The 16,108-nt window shown below is 40.4% G+C and overlaps 1 protein-coding gene and 1 non-coding gene across 3 annotated transcripts in view; both read left to right on the forward strand.

Moving 5' to 3' along the window:
* Positions 1 to 16,108, forward strand: part of ADGRB3 (adhesion G protein-coupled receptor B3) — a 706,145-nt gene that overhangs the window by 598,842 nt on the left and 91,195 nt on the right. The window lies entirely within an intron of this gene.
* LOC129068069 (U1 spliceosomal RNA) lies at positions 4,079 to 4,241 on the forward strand. The gene has a single exon (XR_008528882.1). It is a non-coding gene; the product is annotated as a U1 spliceosomal RNA (small nuclear RNA).

The raw sequence follows: 16,108 nt of genomic DNA on the forward strand, positions 1-16,108 counted from the left end.
CATGCTGCTTTATAGTAGCATACTCCTTTGCTCAGAAGGTGTTTTTGTTTTTAAATGATGCTTTATAAACAGATATTTTTTTAAGGGAAAATAAGATGTTTTTTCAAAGAATATGGTTTTTAGATTCATAACCACTTGCATAGAATTTGAATGTCAGTGTACATAGAGACATGGTGAAAAAAAATTGGCTGGTCTTTAGCATTTTCTATACCATGTGGCATCCTGGAAAAACTTTTAATCTATTTCTATATATAATAAAAGTATTCAGACATTATAATCAGTACTTTTATGAGGAAAAAAGAAACACTTTGGTATAACATTTTTCTCATTTCATCAAAGCATTAAAAAGGTTAATCTCTGTAGGTTTTAATTTAGTGAAATCAATATATTCCTTAGGCTTCACAGCAGTAGCATACTAGTGATAAATTAATTTGGTATGACAATTGATATATTAGAATTCTTCTATTATCTCCTAAATTACTTTCCACTCACTATTTTTAATACCTTGTGCTTCTCCACCTTGCCCCACCTATTTTTTGATGAACAACATTGATAGCAAATCATAAGCATACATTTGACAATTCTATATTAACTCTCCTCATCTATAATTCTTTGGACTTAAGACATGACAACCAGGTTTACTAAAAAAGATAGTAAACCTTTATTCACTGTCTGCTCTAAGAACCAAGTCAGTGTTCTGGTGAAGAGCATGGATTCCAGGTTCGGTCTCTTCTGTGCCTTTGATTTTTCTCTTGTCTCTGACTGGCCTCAGTTTCCTCGTCTGTAAAACGTGAATAATAACACTGTCTGTCTTCAAGGGTTATTTGAAGACTAAAGATATAAAATAAAAAAGATATATAAAATACTTAGAAGTCCCTGGCATAGTGAGAAGTGCTTATGGTATTTAAACTATCATGAATATCACACTTAGATACGTTCCAGAAATAAGGAACTTCATGGACTCTTGGAAAATAAAATGAAAGCAATGTTCTGATCTCCACATTTTTGTGATAAGAATTCTATTCTAAGAACTCTCTTCCTTCCCTTTTTTTCTCAAGACCTCACATGGCACTTAAAAATATATGTGTTTTATCTAGCTGTTTCTTAAATAATGCTTACTTACCCACATTTAAAAATTTACTCTAGCTGATTCTGATTTATCAGATATTATATATATTTTTGTACACCTCAGAAGGGCTAATTTTGCAATTTTTGAGAAATATGCTTTATTCTGACATTGCCAATTTCAAGGTTAATACCTACTGGCTTAACCATCCGGTTAAAATGTGAACCTCTTTTGGCCTAAGCATAAAATCTTGATGTCTATAGAACCCAGCCCTTTTAAGGAGAGATGCTAAGGTCTCCTTCCCCTACCAATTAATGAGGGAGGCACCGAGAGGATGGGAAGAACCTGTTCAGCTGAATTAAATGGAAACTACCTTTGTATCTCATCTTTTCACGCTAAGCAGCCAGTACTCCCTCTTTGTATCTTATCTCTTCAACAAAAAGGAGGAAAAAAAATATTAGGGAAAAGCGTCCTCCTTTAATCTGCTGTTGTCATCTGCTTCCCACGGTTGTACTCCTTCCTTGGTTCCTGGCCAGGTCCCCACGGATACATGAGACTTACTCCTGGGGAGCAAAGCTCACAGCCAGAGCAGGAAGGAGGGGCAAGGCAGTGGGACCTTTAAAAATATATGTGTTTGATTTTCAATTTTGCTCTTTAGTCAGATGTATACAAATACTCTTCATTATCACTGAAAGCTAAAGGCAGATTGCCTGTGGATCTCAATGAACAAAGTCATAAAGCAGTTCACATTTGTGGTTCACAAATCTAGAGCTTTCCTTCTCTCACCAGTTAGAATAGGCCTGTCTCCCTTGGGGCGCCCCACCTGTACTGTGGAACCAATGTCAGTGCTGTACCTGCATTTGTCCCTAGTCTGTGTTTTCCTGAAGGGCTGCATTGGATGGTGGTTAAAATCAAGGCCTCTGGCCTCAGGATGCCTGGATTTGAATCCCAGCTCCATCACTTCATAGTTATCTGACCTTAGGCAAGTGTTTTAGCCTCTCTGTGTCCCAGTTACCTTATCTATATAATGAGAATAATAACATCTACCTCATATTGATGTTGTGAAGATTAAATGAGTTAATATGTGGAAAACACTTTGGAAGAATGCCTGGCTCACAATAAGTGCCAACCAAGGGTTTGCTTTACTATCTTGGTGGCAAAGAACAGGTCTTAATCAAACTAATTCCAAGAATCCAGCAGAATGAATGGCATATAATATGAGTATCTAACCTAGTTCTTAAAGACAAAGCTATCCATTGGCTCCAAATGGCAGATACGCCAGGTAGCAGCAAAAGAAAATTGTATGCTTCTCTAACTTAAAAAAAAAATGTATAAGAAACATAATACAGGGGAGAAAAGAAAGAATTCAAGTTCTCTGTAACAGGGAACAGCAGCTCAGTGGGATCTCCTTTCGATCAAAATGAAATATCCTAGTTACCAGAGTTTCAGAATCCCCTCCTGAAATAAAGCAGCAGGCCAATTAATCAGTATGAAGGTGTAGTCAAAAGGACAATGCTACCTGGAGAACTAAGCAATTCGGTCGGCCTCGCAGCATTTAATTAAGCCACAGACCAAGAAACAACTTTAGTGATTTACAGCATATATTTCCACGGGAGTGTGTTTTCTGACTCTATTGTTCTGTCTGGTTGCTTTTCTGCTGGTCACGTGCTCTGAAATAGAGGGGGAATCTGCCTGCTCTGCCCACATAGTGGGCCTGGTGGAGTATGCTCCAGGGCTCCTGCACTACTTTATTAGGAAATTTGAGCTTTCAGACCCAAGTGCTGATTCATGGAACATTAGCAAATGTACGCACTTTCCAGAAAACATTCAGTACATGTGGAAAACTGGAGGAAGGAAACCTTTGGTGGCGTGAGAGAGCCTTACACAATTTGGCAGCCAATGTGAATGTTTTGCTGCTTGTGGAAACCTAGCAGAGAAGAGCTGCACTCAACTAGAGCAATGGAGCCTCTCTTTGCAAACCCTAGCAGCCTGGTCCTGGGGGGTGGGAGGGTCTGAGAGTGCTTTCAGCCCCCTGAGCCTGCTGCAGCGCAGACTTCCCTGCACAAGGGTCTCCCCAGAACGAATCCCCAGTGGTAATGTCAGAACTCTCTGGATAAGAGCACAGCCTGTCCTGAAAAGGTCCAGGAAGGTTTACATAAGTGGGGTCATTGAGGAGCACTCATTTTGGGAAAATCCATTCTTTTAGGCAGATACAAAAGCCGTCTTCTGTGTTGGGCGCCAATTGAAACTACATAATGGATAGCTATTTCAAAGACTGGAGTTTATTAAATTGAGCATGACATATCATATCCCTGGAGGAGGAAAGTAAATTCCCTGCTGACCAGGCTAAGTTCGCTTCCTTAAGAACTTCTTGGCATCTGTCTCAGATGTGTTCATGGGAAGGGTAAAGAGCAGAGTGTAGGTAGTGGGAATCTCTCACAGTCACTGACTGATGTCCGGTCTCACAAAGAGAAAAATGCCGCTCACAGTTGTGCTCCTGCCAAAACGCCTCCCTGTGTAGCTGGAGCTTAGGGTGGAAATCCATTCTGTCCCAGTTTTCCACGGGGTCTTGCTTCTGCCTCCCACCCAGTTTTCTCAAGAGAAACGGTTCCATGAAGGGTGTGAAGATCAGGATGGGGGGTGCATCTGGTTTAAAAAGCAGCTTATGTGGAAACCCACCCACTGTTTTGAGAAGTCATAAAATGCTTGATATCTTTTCCCTGAACCAAATGATGAGACAGGCTTGGTGAGACTAAAAGGATAATAGACACCAAAATACTGAGCAATAAAAAAATGCCCCAACTGATATACAGCCACAAGTTCACAAAACTAAATTAAAAGAAAAAAAAATTTAATGAGCGCAATGAAGAGTCTGAATTATTTTGTAAAGAGTGGATTGAAATGCACTTTCAATCACTTCATATAAATAATGTGATTCCTCAGAATTTGATTTTTTTTAAATCTCAACTTTAAAAAGGGCTTAAGTTAGGATTACATTAAAGAGTTTGTTGCATATTTACCTGGCAGGGGAGATCCCGTGATCACGAAGGCGGCCTTCCCAGAGCGAGGCTTATCCCTTGCACGCCGGGTACACTGACCCCTGCGATTCCCCAAACGTGGGAGACTTGATCGCACAATCTGTGGTAGTGGGGGGCTGCATTCACGTGCTCCGCTGAAAAAGAAAAGAAAAAAAAGAAGTTTGTTGCTTGTTTTTTTTTCCCCTCATAAATTATAGGTGGGAAAATACATAAAAAGAATTAATGGTGGGATTATGGAGGTTTAAAGTGACCATTATCATAGCTGCATAGAACTAAATCTACTCTATAGCATAAGAAGAGTTTAGTAAGATTATTATATTTATATTTCTCAACTACTAGGTTAGGTTCTATGTAGCAGCAGTAAAAATGCCCATAGCACAATTCTTGCCCTTACGTAGCTTAAAATGTAGAAGCAAAGTGATCTTACCATTCAAAGCATAAGATACACAAAAGCTGTGAAGTTCAGGTTAAATTCTATGAGAGTGCAGGGAGGGAGGTACGTGTAGATCCAGGGAGTCTGAACTAGCAAAGGCAGGGTGTATAGAAAATGGAGAGATTAATGAGGAGGTAAACACATAAAGGAGAACAATCAAAGCGGGAATAGAGCGATTATTAGCAGCCTGATGTCTGTCCCAAACACAGGGTATCAAAGGTGGAATAAAGGGGCATGAGCCTGGGAATATAATGGAAACTGTTGTCTTGGAAATCGCCAGGAGGACTGGGAGATATATTTTTAAAATATTTGCTTTTGTTTTCTAACAAGGTAATGACACAATTAGAAAATGCTTTGAGCAAGAGATTAGACTGTGATGGAAATCAGGTAAGACTGGTATACCAATGATACCCCAGAGAGCAGCCAACCCCAGGGGCCTGCAGGCAATTTCATGCTTCGCCCTTTTTCTCAGGGGTTGAAGAGGGCACCCTGCCGCTCAGCTTATTGGGTAACAGTTGCGATAGTTTTTGGAGAGTTTCTCCCATTTAGGGTCAATTGGAAGGCTGAGTTTCTTCATCCCAGGAGGGAAGAGCACCTGGAGAAGTTGGATACTATTTTGGTTTCTCATGGTGGAACCTATATTCAAATTGTGGCTGTGTGAACTTGGCAAGCTACCTGACCTCTTCATACCTCCATTTCCTTGGGAAGAGAGCTTAATACATTAGTTGGCATATGATAAAAAGCCAATAGCTATGATTACAAATAGGAGTTATAGAGAGTAAACTCACTTTGGGTCCATGAGTGTTCTTTCCAGTAAACCATAGTGTACGCCTCTTCACCTGATTCACAAAGATATGCAGATATTCTAATAATGTCTCTGCACAAGTGGGTAAGGCATTCACATTTTGACCTGTGATCAACTAATCATGTTCATGCAGGGTGGTGTCAGCTGAGCATTGCACCTATCCCCTCATTAAAATGCAGCTGCATGAGATACTCACTATAGTCAGCAAGCCCTTCCCTGAAAAGAAAACTAAAATAAAATAAAAACAGTGACTCACGGGCTGCTGGCTAATTCCACAAAATGGGCTCTGGAACTGTGCCTCTTTCTTTTACAGAAAATTATTTTTGCTACTGTTATATGTCAGTGATGAAGAAGCTCCAATCCCCATTGTTCTTAAGATTTATATTTGGAGGTTTGTCAGAGGCAGAGTAGAAGCCAACATCTATCACAATTCATCTTACCTGGCAGTGCTGGCCTGAAGCAGAATTCTGAGATTTTCTTTGTTGCCCCCATCCTCCCACCCAACTTTCATCTCTTCTCCCTGGCAAGCTGCCTATATGCATATACTTTGCACATACTCATCACATTTTTCCACTACATTTGTAGTCCAGCTTTCCCCTGGACTCGATAAGGCAATGAAAATAATTGATCCCTGCTGTGTTCTTGGTAAAGGTCAGAGAATAGAATCATCTGAGCTGACTTGATCTGCTTGACAACCAGCATTGTGATTCCTACACTAGCACCTTGAGAAGCTGCACACTGGCACAACCTGTAAGCTTGGCCAGGAGCTCAACAAAGGCCCAAGGGGCAGCGCATAAAATTGGGCAAGGAGCACTGGTTATTGCTTTTCAATATATGGCCCATTCTCTAAATCTTTCTAAAAGGAATAGAAATGCAAATTGAAGCAGAACTTCCTCTCTCTTGACATTCTGTACCTTGCTCTCAAAAATAAGTTGGGTTTATTTAGATTTATATGAACATTACAGCTGACTTAACCTGGCAGTTGACTAATCCAGTCACTGGTGTGTAACCAATTTCTGGTGTGCTCCAATTTAACCCTATTCATTAAAAACATGAAGAGAAGGGGGAAAAAATCATTATAATGGCTTTATGGTGCAGAAAACCAGCAGGGAAGATCGGGAACTGTAAGGAAATAAGAGTTGCATTTAACAAATGAAATTGGTAAGAAATTGGAAAGAAAACACATTGAGATTATAGTCAATCATTAAAAATGAAAAAATGATTCAAATTAACAGTGAAAAAAACACACAGAGAACGCATTTGGGAAGTAATAAGATGCTCAAAGAAAGCTTTAGAATTTATGGGGTTTTACTTTGGGTTTGTTTGCCCAAGTGACATAAATGTTTAAATAATCCATAGGGATTAAGAAAGTTATTGGTACTAGCTCCCAGTAGTAAGAAGTCTGAAGAGAAATTCTACCAAAGGAAGCAGAAATGACTTTGCTCCTATACATTGCATGGTTAGGAAAGAGAGCATAAACTAGCCTTTGAGCCGCCTCTCGGTAAGTTTATTTGTAGCCTAGTCCCCCTTGATCTTGGTCTCCACAAGCTTGCCTTTCTGCAACAGCTTCACAGCTGCCTCTACACTTCTAAACCATCCTCCACACCATTCACATACTAATCTTCTTAAAATAGTATTTTCAATGTGACAGTCTCCTCCTCAAGAACTACTTGCAGCAGCACATTCAAGCCTTTGTCTGTACAGACATACCCAGTTTTATAGCACTTCCCTTTATTGCACTTGACAGATGTTGCATTTTTTATAAATCTATGGCAAGACCCTCCACCATCAAAAACATCATCACTCACTTTATTGCAATACTCAATTTTTTGTGGTGGTGTGGAACCCAACCTGGAATATCTTCAAGGTCTGCCTGTACTTTGAGATTCTGCATCATCTTTCCACCCCCTACCCTAACCCAGCCTTCACTCAGATCTTCCCCACACTGGCTTTCTGTTGCATCTTGAGTATACGGAGTCACCTTTTTTCATATTTATCACCTCCAGGCAGCCTAGTTTTACTACCACCACAGGTCACCCCAGATTAGGTAAAACAAGTGCTTTACATTAATTAAATGCTTGTTGATTAAAAGAGGCAAAGGAATCATGCCTCTGCTTCCTTAAATGGCTTCTGCTCAAACGTGGTATCTCACTTCTGAAGCTTGGGCCTCTCTGTTACCTTGGCCCATGCTTGTTCCATTCTGGCTTCTACAAAACAAGCTGCAGAAAAAATCAAGGATAGATAAATAATAAATGATCTGCCCGGGGAAAGGCTTTCATTGCCCAAGTTTTCCTGACAGCTTTCATTCTTAACATTTTTTTTTTCTCATTCAAAACAACTTTCAGAAATCTGGCCTTCATTTCTAAACCTTGTGTTTCCCCATCTGTCTTTAATACCTGCTGAATCTCTGTCTCCCTTATCTAATGGGCCCCTTTCTTCCCTTCTCCTAATCCCTTGCTTTATTTTTAATCCTCTCCTATATATCCATCCAACTTTCTCCCCCATTAATTCTGGAGCCTCTTGCTTCATACTTTCAAGTGCTTATTGCTGACAGCATTGTGGGAGCCCCAAGCCACAAGCTATTTACCTGTCTCCTTTTAATGGTTGTATTGCCAAAGGCTGTGTGTGCCAGACATCCCAGGTGCAGGGAGACCAGACTGTCAGGTGAGGCTAGAATGAGCAGCACATCCACAGATCCAGGGGAAGGCCTGCCAAAAACATCTCTGGATCCAAATAGAGATACAGCTGCTGCCATCACAAATATTAGACCAGGGAGAAACTGGGTTGGAGTCTTTTCAAAACTAGAAACTTGCATAAATACTATGTTTAAAAAGCCTCAGGTTTGAATCTGCTATGGAACCCATCTAACTCTTGGTTTGGGAGTAGCCTATTGTAAGAATCAAAATTGTAACTCTTAAAAAAAAAAAAAGAGGTAAAATAAAGGTCTTTAAAAATCTTCACATTCGTTTTTGGGAATTACATTACTACATGCTACCTGTGCTGTCAAGTACTTAGTATGTTAATGACCAACCAAGTCATCCTCCCTGATGAGATTAAGGTTAGCGTGACTAATGCACTCCTGATTTTCTTTAACCTAATATTTATCAAGCTCTTATAATACACAAAGTTTTGCAGAGTCTAATCAATTATTTGATATGAAAAGTCATTTCAAAGTTTGCAGCTCTAGGTAGCCTATACTCACACACCATATGTTTTGTCCATAATAGAAGGTGCTCTAAAGGGAAAATGAGGATACCGGGAAGGCTGGAGTTTCCTAGGTGTGTGTGCGCATGTGTACTATGATGCGTGTGCACTATGATACGTGTGTGTGCTTGAGCTCCCCCGTTCGCAGCCGTGCTGTGTGCTTTTCACTTCCTTTGGGCACTCTGTGTCTGTTTTAGAGCACTTTCCTGCAGAGTCGAGAACAACCGTCAAGGGAGAAGGGGTGGCAAAAGCCCTTCAGTTCCCAAATAAATTAAAGTTTCTTCTGGATTGAGGTAATAATGGGAAAACTTTTAGCATGTGCAGTTCTGTCTAAAAAATGAAATAAGTCACATCACACCATTTCTTATTGAAGAATCTATTACAATAAGGAAAGAAAAGCAGCCTATTTTTTAGCAAGCATCAAGCCAAATACCTTCAAAATGTTAATTATTGAAACTTCACAAAAACCCAGTGACAGCATACTTGTCCCTATTTTTACTCCTTAGGAGACGGGGGCTCACGAAGGTCAAGGTTGCAGAAATAATATATGATAGAGTCAAGAGTTAAACCCAGCCACCCTCAGCTTCAAACCCCATGCTCTTTTTTTTGTTATACACACCTCTTTGACATGTCTCAGTTTCTCTTCTGAAAAGCCAAATTGGTCTTGTGGATGAAAGTGATTTTATGAAGGCCTGAATTTCTATCTGAATCTTTTCTATAACTGAGAAATTCCAGTTAATATATGTTATCTTCAGGAGTTTCAGTGCGCTAGTTCTCATTCTCTATTGTTCAGGGAAGGTTACTTTCATATACAAGGGGGATCTCAAAAAATGGGACTTATTTATAAAAAATTGTGTATTTATTCTTACATGTTTAAATTTCAGTTACCTTCAAAGTACTCTCCATTTGATGCAATACACCTATCAAAACTTTTTTCTACTGCTCAGAACAGTTTTTGAGCTCATCGATTTTGATGGCTTTTAGTGCTTCTGCCATTTTTTTGTTTTACCTCTTCCACATGGGCAAAACATTTCCTTTTGAGGACTTTCTTATCCAGGAAAACAAACAAACTAAAAGACAAACAAATGTCGCTAAGAACAAGAGAAGGTGAATAGGGAGGGTGGGTCACGAAGTCATCCTGTTTTTTGTCAAAAACTGCCGAACACCCAGCATGGTCTGGTCAGGTGCTCTCGTAAATCACCCATCATGAAATGGGCAAACTCATTGTAAAGAGTCTTCAAAATAATTCACTGAAGCTAAACACAGCTTCTCACAACACCACCAGCTGGTACACTGATACAGATGTGTTCCTACAACACACATCTGGTGGGGGAAGCCTGTACTACAAGGGCCCCACCCTCCAAAAGACAATTCCAGGTTTTTGGGAGTCCGCCCTAGTATATACGAACTTTAAGAAATCTCTTTTAAAAAGGTGAAGATTTGAATTCTCAGTGTGTTCTGTTATTTGGGTGGCTGAAACTTGTGGTAGCAATAAAATGTGGTTTCTGACAGTACCATTTATATTGCAATTGAAACAGCTTTTTTTCTTTTCTTCATGTTCATTGCTTACCATTCTCTATCAACTGAAATGAAATTTCATTTGGATCTTTTTACATTGTTACATCATGATAGATTGGTTTAAGGTTCAACAGTCCAATGGCAATTCTTGCAGCTATGTCTCCCCAAGGGAGTCATTAGCTTAAATACAGCCTTATTTTCTAGACAAGTGCTTGGTTTTAGCTTTCCCAGTATAGTTGTTTGTTTATTTTTAATTAAAGACCTTACCTTCAGGTCTGCTGCACAAATTCTGTTTCTAATGTCACATCTATGCATGGAATGATAGAAAAAAAAATATCAAGTTAGTTTTCTTTATACATCTAGGTGGAGTTGGTACAAGCAGAGCCAACTCTCACTCACAGGAAGAGAGTCCCTCTGTGTGCTGCACACTTCCTTCTCCGGGACCCATTTGTATGCGTGCCCCCCACCCGCCAAAGGGAACCGGCCCTATTTGCATTTGCTCCCTTTGTGGTCTATTAGCATTTGCATTGCCCCTCCTCCCACCCCCCCCCAAAAGAGAAAAATCTCTAAAGAAAAAAGAAGAAAAATTAGTTAATGAAATATTAAAATAACTGTGGAGGAGGGCACCTGTCTCAAGGCTCACTGAATAACCCAAAGACATTTCGGACTTGACCCTCTAAGAAATTCAGTTTTCTACCCAGGAGTGTAGCACTAATGGTATGCATTTTGAACCAATAGCAAGGTGTGGGCAGCATAGCAGGGAATAAAGAGATGATTTTCGAGTGTTAGAGCCTTGAGCTGCCTCATACTTCACACCTCTGAGAAAACCATCTAAATATATTAATACCCCCCCATACCAGAGGCCCTAGCACAACTTCCACTCACTGGAAAAGATGGGACTTCAGTAAAGGTCTGGTTTGTTGAAACAACCAAAATCCCATTTTAGCACTTTGACAGAACTCTGACCAAAAAAAAAACCCCAAAAAACTGGAGGCATTTTTCATTGCCTCTCGCCTTCATAATTAGGATGGATTTTATTTTAGGATTTAGGTCCAGACTTTTCTTTGTACCCACATCTCTCTCCCTTCCAGCTCACTCATTTATAGGGCCCTGACTCTGCATTATGCCTCGTTGGCACTTGCATAGCCTTGGCACCAAAGAAAGTGTTAGCTAGGTGTGCATGGAGGGGACAAACCAGGCTCGGAGCATTTCATCTGTCCCCGTAAACAACCTTGGCCATGCAGTTTCACCTCAGCTACAAACAGGGTCCTAAGAGTGAGCCCAGAGAGCAGTCTCTCTGGCTTTCAGGTTCGCTTCACCGACTAATGGCACTGTGTCCTGCCACATCTCACTTGCTTGGGTGTCATGCGCTTGGCCGCTGGGGTGATGTGCGATTCTGTGTGGCACAACCATCTGAGAATCACCTTGTCTCCTTGGGAGTGCGCACAGCCTGTAAGTTGTGAGGAGCGAAGCCTGTTAACCCTTCACCGAAATGCTGGAGTTTCTCAGCATTAGATGCTTTAATTCTCCCCCCGCGCCGGTCGGTCACTAAAGCACACGCACCTCAAACCCAGAACTGTGGTGTGTCTAGCCCAGGGGAAAGTATTTCAGTTCCAGTTGCTAAACTCAGAGGATTAATTGCGCTGAATCTTATCAGAATGAAAGGGGAGTGGTGGGAAAGAATTGAGTCATCCTCATCATTAATATAACAGTGATTATAGACCCTTTCCCAGGAGAAACTCAGACAGTAGCTGGCCATTGAAATAATAAATAGAATCCTGAAGAAGCCTGGCACAAGATGTGCGCTTTGTAGCACTAAGAATAGCAAGGTTAATTACAGAAGGGAGCGGCAGCAACAGGAAAGCAGCAATCTCTCCAAGCAGAAGCTGCTGCAGCTTCGTTCTAAAGTAATTAGTAACGAGGGCTGATCCTGCAGTTGTCAAAACTTTAACCCTCCAGGGCTTGAGAAGCCTGAGGATGAGAGAGGGAAGAGAGAAATGCACAAATAATGCCCCAAGCACAGGTCACCTGTGGTTTCAACTTAAGATCTCCTTGTACTGCTGTAATGAAGGGTAACTGCTTGTTAACCTGTGTCAGATTCTAAATCTTTAATTGTACTTGTCAATATATGACAGAAGCTCCTTATGTTCAAAATGTATGCTATTCAGTTTTATTCTCTGATGAGTGTTAAATACTACAATAAAAACAGAGTTTTTGCTTCAAACAAATAGTAAGTAAACTTCATGGTAGAAGTCTAAACAAACCCTCGTTAATGAATTTTCTAGCCATGTGAATCTACCATGCATGGAAGTGTCCCAGGCAAAATCTTGTGAAACTACTTAAGGAAATAATATAGTAATATATTTTTAAAGAAACATTATAGTTAATAGGAAAATATCTCAAACAAGCACTTAATGAGGTTGAGTTTTAATCAGAGTAAGTTTTCTAAACATCTGGTATTTTCCCTTATAATTATAAGCCAAAGTTTATTATCTTTACCAGAATGACACTTGAGAAATTTATATTCAGCTTTCACTTTTTGTTATATCTGATTGTATAGACAGAAAAATTTTGGCTCAAGCATTAAGATCAGCAACACAGAATAAAATATTCAACATGGCAAATGAGTTGCTTAAGGAAGCTTTGTCATCCTCTTCTTAATGTTTCTTGCATTAGTTTTTGTGAAAATGTCTTCATTTGCTCTTCTAGAAAATAGAAATAAGGGCTACGTTAGCCCTGTGAGCATGTGCCCTCCTTCAGATAAGCCTCAGAATTCCATCAAGGCTCACTTTATTATTGCTGTGGTTATTACCGTCATAGTTACCATCAAGCATAGCTTGAGCATCTGCTAAATGATAGACACATGCTCGAGTATTTAGGTACATGACTTGTAACTTGTAACTACATAGATTGATATTATTCCTTTTTGAAAGAAAACTGTGGCTAAAGGAGCTTCAGTATTTTGCTGAAAGATACACAATAACCATTAATAAACAGGAAACTCCAAGTCTAATATAGAAAATCATAGTTAAGTAATATGCGTATTTAAATTTTTCTTTATTATTATGCATCCCAACTTCCTTAATACCATTAGCATTAAATAACTGTAGTTATCTTTAATATTCAGAATGGAGCTATTCATAACAATAATTTCTGTATTCCTTAACTGGAAGCCCAGTTTATAGAAGCTGCCCAACTTTGTATAGATTTTGTTTTCTTCAATGAGGTAAGCCTATAGCAGCCCCTAAGTTCACAGCAAACATTTTCTAGAGATAGTGGGGTGAATAATTATTATTAAGAAGTATAGTGACGTGTTGCAAATTGTCTCCCATGTGACCCCAATTCTCCTTTCCTTATTTAGAAAAAATTGATAAATAAGACAAAGGAAAGGGCATAATATATATTGCTTGCTCTCAGAGAGTTTCTGAACCAAATCAAATAGTCTACAAAGGAGCGCATTCATTTCATTTTTGTGACTTGCTTTGTCTGTCTTCTCTTACCTCCATTCCCAGCCCCTTGGCTGCTCTGCTGTAGATCCCCGGGAACTATATTTGTCAGATTCCATTGTCATCTGGCTTCTGAGCAGCCTCCACTAGTGAGATGCTCTGGGGAGGACTGAGAGAGGAGGCGGTGAGAAGGCAAGCGATTTCTCCGTGTACAGTGGCTGTACCACCTCTGTGATTTGGGGTGTGTTGGGCGACCCAGCAGCCCCCATCATAAATCCAGCCCCCACTGGATGGCTCTGCCAGCTGGGCTTTGGTCAGCGTGTCCATATGCAGGACTCAGGGTGAGGGTACAAAAGGAGGTCCACACATCTATGTCTAATATTTAAAAGTAGATTAAATACAAATTGTTAAAATATTTTCCATATTTTTATTTTGTAAAATACATATTCATAATAACATTAAAAAAAAAAGAAAAGAAAACTTGTTTGGGAATCCACATGATAAATACCCACTTTCTCTTACCAGTTAGGATGGGTGCTCTTACTTCCCACATCCAAGGCTTGGCTCCTCATTTATGTATCAGTCCTTCCTCCTCCCCACTGTAAGGAACTGTGAGAATCCTATGAATGTGATACCAAAAACATTTCCCCTTATTCCAGCCAGTGCAAGACAAGAATTGTCTGCCACAGTTGCCCTTACACCCCAACCTAGGCGGTGCTGACTCTCTAAACTCCTCAAAGAAACCTGAAGCTGGAAAACTACGTTCAGATTTAGAACTCTCAGGCTCTCAGGCCAAGGCTTGCAGGCTTCCCCTGCTCACTTTCTCTCTTTGCTCTTTCCCAGACTGTAATGAGCTTCGAGTGCACTCTGACACCCTGGATCACACCAAATCTCTATCCACCATTACCACCCACCTCCGTCTTGCAAATAACAACTTCTCCTTGGCCCTCTTGGCTTGGTTCTATGGATCTGTTCTGTGCAAGGGTGGACAGACCCAGAAAAAGGCACATTCAGCCCCTGGAGACAGGCTTCCTCCACATAGGCAGGGAAGGCCAAGGACCTGCGTACCTGCAGCATGGAGACTGGCTATGCATGTCCTCCTGACTCAAAGGTTTCTTCTCTCTGGGAGGAAAATTTATCCCAGCCAGGGAGAAACATAGCTGGGAGGAACACAGTGGGACCTTCTAAAGAGGAGAGTCCAGAGTGGGGTTTCCATTTGTCCCAATCTAAGGGTACTACCAAGTTTGAAGATTCCCCAAGGATGGTGGCGGTGGCATCTTCTTACTGTTGCTAATCTCTGAGTTACATTGCTGTCCCCTGTTTGTCCCCTCAGCTCTTCCCTGTTTAAACAGTTCCCTCTGTTACATTTTCTCTACCTGCAACACCTGGAAAGGTTTTGGTTTTTCTGGCAGCACCCTGATTGATATAGCTCATTTAAAAACTTTTTAAAAAAGCATTAGATTGCAGTGATATTGTCTGTGCACACTTGGTTGTTCTGTGCATTCATCTGAACTAAAGACAATAGACCCCATTATAAAGATAGATTCAGAGGTATAAAATATTTTCTGACAATCTAAGCCTTTTCCTAAAGGCTTACATACACATTTCCATAAGTCATGTTTCAAAAGGCACTGTATATTTAGCTGTACCTATATTTGCATGTGGAGTTACAAGGTAAATAGGACAGGAGGAGAAAAATAGAAGTGGAATATTTCAACATGCCAGGCAGAGGAGTAGGAAAGTGATAGTGATTCAACTAAATGCTGTCTCTTACCTAATATAGAGCCTCTGCTGGCAGGCTGCGCCTTCGGGTTCTCTGCAATCCTTGCCGGCACTTCCCACATTGGATCTTTTTCACGTGTCATTCTACTAGGCCAGTGCACTGCTAGATCTTAAAATAAGACTTAACACATATGGTACTTATATAATGAAGATGAAACCCGTGCGGTGGGGTTAGAAATGTTCACATTTGATCTCTTGATAACTGCCTGAGTTATATAATGATTCAATTCCTAGGTTAGTTGGGGGATGTGTGTGTGTATCTGTGTGTGTGTGTGTGTGTGTGTGTGTGTGTGTGTGTGTTTCCTGGAAGGCATAAGAATTTGACATTCATCTGGCTTCTGATTTTTGCCTCCTTTTACTACCAGGATTTCTACATCACCTTTCCAATTCATCGCTGAAAACATAATTGCTGAGAAAAATTAAGGATCTGTTTGGTGATGTTCCTTTACTCCTGCTTCTCTGCCTGTCTTTAAACCTCTCCTTGTCACCTCAGCAAGCATGCTCTGCCTGACCCCCAGCAAATACTGCCAGCATTTAGCAACAGAGGGAAAAGGAAAGCAATCTTTACTGCCTGGTGTTACTAAAAATTGCAGCCAATTTTCAATTATCCATGTCAGGAGATGCAAGGATCTTTGAAATCAAGATCTAGTCTATAAATAACAAAGCAACAACAGAAACAAAACAACAGGCCTTCATTTCATCAATAGTTGCAGTCTTTTTCAGTATTTTTAGTCAGAATTTGAGGTAGTCATCGTACCTTCTCTTCAGTGAGCAGCAGGTTAAGCTTTAGGTCAGGATTGTTGCTGGTAGAGCTGG

Source organism: Pteronotus mesoamericanus, unplaced genomic scaffold (assembly GCF_021234165.1).
Source record: "Pteronotus mesoamericanus isolate MK-2021 breed Mesoamerican mustached bat unplaced genomic scaffold, CSHL_Meso_final contig_20, whole genome shotgun sequence".
Lineage (NCBI taxonomy): Eukaryota > Metazoa > Chordata > Mammalia > Chiroptera > Mormoopidae > Pteronotus > Pteronotus mesoamericanus.